This window comes from Schistocerca cancellata, unplaced genomic scaffold (assembly GCF_023864275.1).
Source record: "Schistocerca cancellata isolate TAMUIC-IGC-003103 unplaced genomic scaffold, iqSchCanc2.1 HiC_scaffold_598, whole genome shotgun sequence".
Classification (NCBI taxonomy): Eukaryota; Metazoa; Arthropoda; class Insecta; order Orthoptera; family Acrididae; genus Schistocerca; species Schistocerca cancellata.
In genome coordinates this window covers 20,001-25,000 of record NW_026046610.1, presented here as the reverse complement: position 1 = coordinate 25,000, position 5,000 = coordinate 20,001, and the positions used below count along the sequence as shown (strand labels likewise).

Here is a 5,000-nt window from a genome sequence, read left to right as displayed (position 1 = left end):
AAAATAGAACCGAGGTCCTATTCCATTATTCCATGCACACAGTATTCAGGCGGGCTTGCCTGCTTTAAGCACTCTAATTTGTTCAAAGTAAACGTGCCGGCCCACCCAGACACTCAATAAAGAGCACCTTGGTAGGATTTCAACGGGGTCCGCCTCGGGACGCACGAACACGCACGAGGCGGTCGCACGCCTTCGGCTCGCCCCACCGGCAGGACGTCCCACGATACATGCCAGTTAAACACCGACGGGCGGTGAACCAACAGCGTGGGACACAAATCCAACTACGAGCTTTTTAACCGCAACAACTTTAATATACGCTATTGGAGCTGGAATTACCGCGGCTGCTGGCACCAGACTTGCCCTCCAATAGATACTCGTTAAAGGATTTAAAGTGTACTCATTCCGATTACGGGGCCTCGGATGAGTCCCGTATCGTTATTTTTCGTCACTACCTCCCCGTGCCGGGAGTGGGTAATTTGCGCGCCTGCTGCCTTCCTTGGATGTGGTAGCCGTTTCTCAGGCTCCCTCTCCGGAATCGAACCCTGATTCCCCGTTACCCGTTACAACCATGGTAGGCGCAGAACCTACCATCGACAGTTGATAAGGCAGACATTTGAAAGATGCGTCGCCGGTACGAGGACCGTGCGATCAGCCCAAAGTTATTCAGAGTCACCAAGGCAAACGGACCGGACGAGCCGACCGATTGGTTTTGATCTAATAAAAGCGTCCCTTCCATCTCTGGTCGGGACTCTGTTTGCATGTATTAGCTCTAGAATTACCACAGTTATCCAAGTAACGTGGGTACGATCTAAGGAACCATAACTGATTTAATGAGCCATTCGCGGTTTCACCTTAATGCGGCTTGTACTGAGACATGCATGGCTTAATCTTTGAGACAAGCATATGACTACTGGCAGGATCAACCAGGGAGCTGCGTCAACTAGAGCTGAGCAGCCGGCCGCCCGGGAGTGTGTCCCGGGGGCCCGCGCGAACACGCAAGCGTCCGCTCAATTATTCTGCAAACAGGAGGAGGCTGGGCTCCCCTGCACAATACACCTCGAAACCCTCTCAGGTCCCGGCGGCGCGCAGCGCCGTCCTAAGTACTTGGTCGGGTTCGAGAGAGGCGCAATCGCCCGGAGTTAGGCGAGTAGACGCTTTAGGTGCGACCACCCGTGCTCCCAACTGAGCTTGCCGCTGCCGACAGAGGCCCGGGAGCGTGCTGTCGTGGCATTGCCGGCGGGAGACAACACGCGCCACCTACGGTGACCGGCAGCTCCAACGCCAGCGCCACAGAAGGGCAAAGGCCCCACGTGGGTGCCGAAGCGAACTCTCCCAGCACAGCGCACGTGCCAACACGTCCGCACAACTGCGATACAAACCACCAGCGAGAACCGCTGGGGCGACCGAGCAGCAGACGGCGTCGCGGCGCCGAGTGCCGGGCGGCGGCGCATCCTCAACGCACACAGTCCTCAATCGGACCAGCACACTGCAGATGTCCACCGCGCTTCGCACCGGGTCCGCGAGGACCCACTTTGGCTGCACGGCGCCGCGCGCAGGGTGCCCCGGCGCGCAGCTGCGCCGCCTGCCGCGTCCGTCGGCCGGCGCGCCTGCCACTGGGCGCCCCCACCAGCCGGCTGTAGCGCGTGCGCCCACGCACCGCGCGGCCAGCACGCCGGGCGGCCCCCCCTCACCGGCCGGGGACAGTCCCACCCACCCACAGCCGCGTATCGCTTCACACCCAGATTCACATTCACGTTCGTTGGTATGGTGGGGACCGCTTCGTAGCTGTACCGATCGTTGCCCTCACAGATGTACCTCCAGCAAGATCAACCGCACCACAACGGGTTACCAGTTGTTCATTTGCGTAACGTCACCAGTAAACGTACACGTCCATCCCCGTTTGCAAAGTCAACTATTATTGCATGCCTGCCTGTCAGGTGTCAAGACACACTACATTCGCTCACATCCACGCAACAAAATGTGCCCGACTAGAGGGCACGTGGAAGGTGCCCCCGTACATATGCGATCTCCATTGCGCGACCAACTGTCAACCGGCCTCTGTAGCATGTCGCAGATGTGGAACGCGGGGCACCGTGCTATCACATTGTGTGAGAAGAGACTACTACGTCTGCATACACGCGCCACTACATGAACAGACGGCTCATGCTGATCGCCATCCACTGCGTCCATTACTCCCACACGTCTCTATGGCGTACCACACTGCAATGCAGCTGTTATGGGGAGATGACACATAGCTGTGTACACAACATTCTGAGCCGGTTGCGGTTGGACAACAATACATTAATGTAACGTGTCATATGCCAATTACAGAGCAGGGTAAGGCACAACGTGGGTTAGGTTAAGGCACAACGTGGGTTAGGTTAAGGCACAACGTGGGTTAGGTTAAGGCACAACGTGGGTTAGGTTAAGGCACAACGTGGGTTAGGTTAAGCCACAACGTGGGTTAGGTTAAGCCACAACGTGGGTTAGGTTAAGGCACAACGTGGGTTAGGTTAAGGCACAACGTGGGTTAGGTTAAGGCACAACGTGGGTTAGGTTAAGGCACAACGTGGGTTAGGTTAAGGCACAACGTGGGTTAGGTTAAGCCACAACGTGGGTTAGGTTAAGCCACAACGTGGGTTAGGTTAAGCCACAACGTGGGTTAGGTTAAGCCACAACGTGGGTTAGGTTAAGCCACAACGTGGGTTAGGTTAAGCCACAACGTGGGTTAGGTTAAGCCACAACGTGGGTTAGGTTAAGCCACAACGTGGGTTAGGTTAAGCCACAACGTGGGTTAGGTTAAGCCACAACGTGGGTTAGGTTAAGCCACAACGTGGGTTAGGTTAAGCCACAACGTGGGTTAGGTTAAGCCACAACGTGGGTTAGGTTAAGCCACAACGTGGGTTAGGTTAAGCCACAACGTGGGTTAGGTTAAGCCACAACGTGGGTTAGGTTAAGCCACAACGTGGGTTAGGTTAAGCCACAACGTGGGTTAGGTTAAGCCACAACGTGGGTTAGGTTAAGCCACAACGTGGGTTAGGTTAAGCCACAACGTGGGTTAGGTTAAGGCACAACGTGGGTTAGGTTAAGGCACAACGTGGGTTAGGTTAAGGCACAACGTGGGTTAGGTTAAGGCACAACATGGGGGTAGATTGCGGTACAAATTGCGTTACATTGCGGTGCAAATTGCGTTACATTGTGGTGCAAATTGCGTTACATTGCGGTGCAAATTGCGTTACATTGCGGTGCAAATTGCGTTACATTGCGGTGCAAATTGAGTTACATTGCGGTGCAAATTGAGTTACATTGCGGTGCAAATTGAGTTACATTGCGGTGCAAATTGAGTTACATTGCGGTGCAAATTGAGTTACATTGCGGTGCAAATTGAGTTACATTGCGGTGCAAATTGAGTTACATTGCGGTGCAAATTGAGTTACATTGCGGTGCAAATTGAGGTAGGTTAAGGTGCAACACAGGTTAGGTTAAGGTGACATAGGTTAGGTTAAGGTGACATAGGTTAGGTTAAGGTGACATAGGTTAGGTTAAGGTGACATAGGTTAGGTTAAGGTGACATAGGTTAGGTTAAGGTGACATAGGTTAGGTTAAGGTGACATAGGTTAGGTTAAGGTGACATAGGTTAGGTTAAGGTGACATAGGTTAGGTTAAGGTGACATAGGTTAGGTTAAGGTGACATAGGTTAGGTTAAGGTACAAACTGGGTTGTGTTATGGTACACATTGCGTTGTAGTACAGTACACGTTAGGTTTGGGTACGGTACACAATGTGGTATGGGATGGCGTGTTGTGGGGGGGGGGGGGGGGGTGAGGTTCGTTGATATCGACCGTAGGACGTGGATGCCCGAGGCAGCGTCAGTGTGTCAAAGGAGTTATGTCACGTCGGGATGCGCTTTCCGCCAGTGAGAGGGGGGGGCGAGCCGTGTCTGTGGTTGCGGCAGACCTGTGTGTTTCATTCCTGCCAGTGTGTTTGTGCTGTAAGACGAGGCAGTGTGGTGATGTTGGGTGCACCCCTGTGTAGGACATGTGTGGGTGTTGGTGGCTTATCTGAGCAATTGTGGTTGTCGGACGAGTGGGATATTCTGTTTTATGATTGGACCTCCTGGCCTGGTTATCATAGTCTGGTTGGTGTACTGTGGCGGATAGGATGCACCGGACGTTGGTCCATGCCGGTGCTTAATTATTGTATCTGTGTTTGTTACAGGCAGAGAGTAGTGTGTGATAGAGTGTGTGGGTGATAGAGTGTGCGGGTGACGTGTGGTTCGTTTTGTTTGCACAGACGTTCAGCATGTATAGGGGCATTTGCGTATTTGATCTATCTATGTGGGCCTGCATAGTTTACTGAGCAGTGCTGCGAGGTGACTGAACTACGAGCGACGTACTCATTTACAGCGGAATGGTTGCCTTCTACCAAAGATGGAGTATCGACTCTACGACAGCGTTGGCACCGCAGGAAGCGGTGTCGTACAATGGCCCCCACACCGTCATCGTTGTGCGGGGTAGGGACCGTATATATTCTGCGAGGAGCCCTGTTTGCCACAGGGCGTGGGGTCTCGCGTCCTGCGGTTCAGTGCCCCCAGGGAAGCGCGCGGAGGTGGTGCTGCTGCTGCTGTAGCAAGCGAGCTACTTAGAGCATGTATAGGGACAGCGGGAATATGGCATATTGGATATAACTCTTCATGAAACGCAAGATATAGGGGTGGATTGCACGATAGGAGTGCGGGAAGAGTCCGCCATTCATCCGCTGGAGTTGCGATTTGGGCGGTTGGAGTGGGGCACGTGCGGGTGCGGGTGGAGCGATTGTCGGTCGACGACTTCGTGCGGCGCAGGCACTGGCGTTGGGGCTCCTGTGGTGGACAGATGATGCAGGCTGTGTGGGTGGCGTCGAAAAATGGGCACTGTGGGACCTAGCGATGTTGTAGTCGGCGTGGCGTCGCCTAGATGGCGGTATCGTCGGTGCAGCAGGTCATGTTGCGGGGGACCTGCA

General features: G+C 54.1%; 1 non-coding gene across 1 annotated transcript in view; it reads right to left on the bottom strand.

The window, feature by feature from the left end:
- LOC126134076 (small subunit ribosomal RNA) overlaps positions 1-930 on the bottom strand; it is a 1,908-nt gene extending 978 nt beyond the window's left edge. Inside the window, exon 1 of the ribosomal RNA XR_007527593.1 lies at positions 1-930. This exon is cut by the window's left edge and continues 978 nt beyond it. This is a non-coding gene — a ribosomal RNA (small subunit ribosomal RNA).
- Between the last annotated feature and the right edge of the window lie 4,070 nt (positions 931-5,000).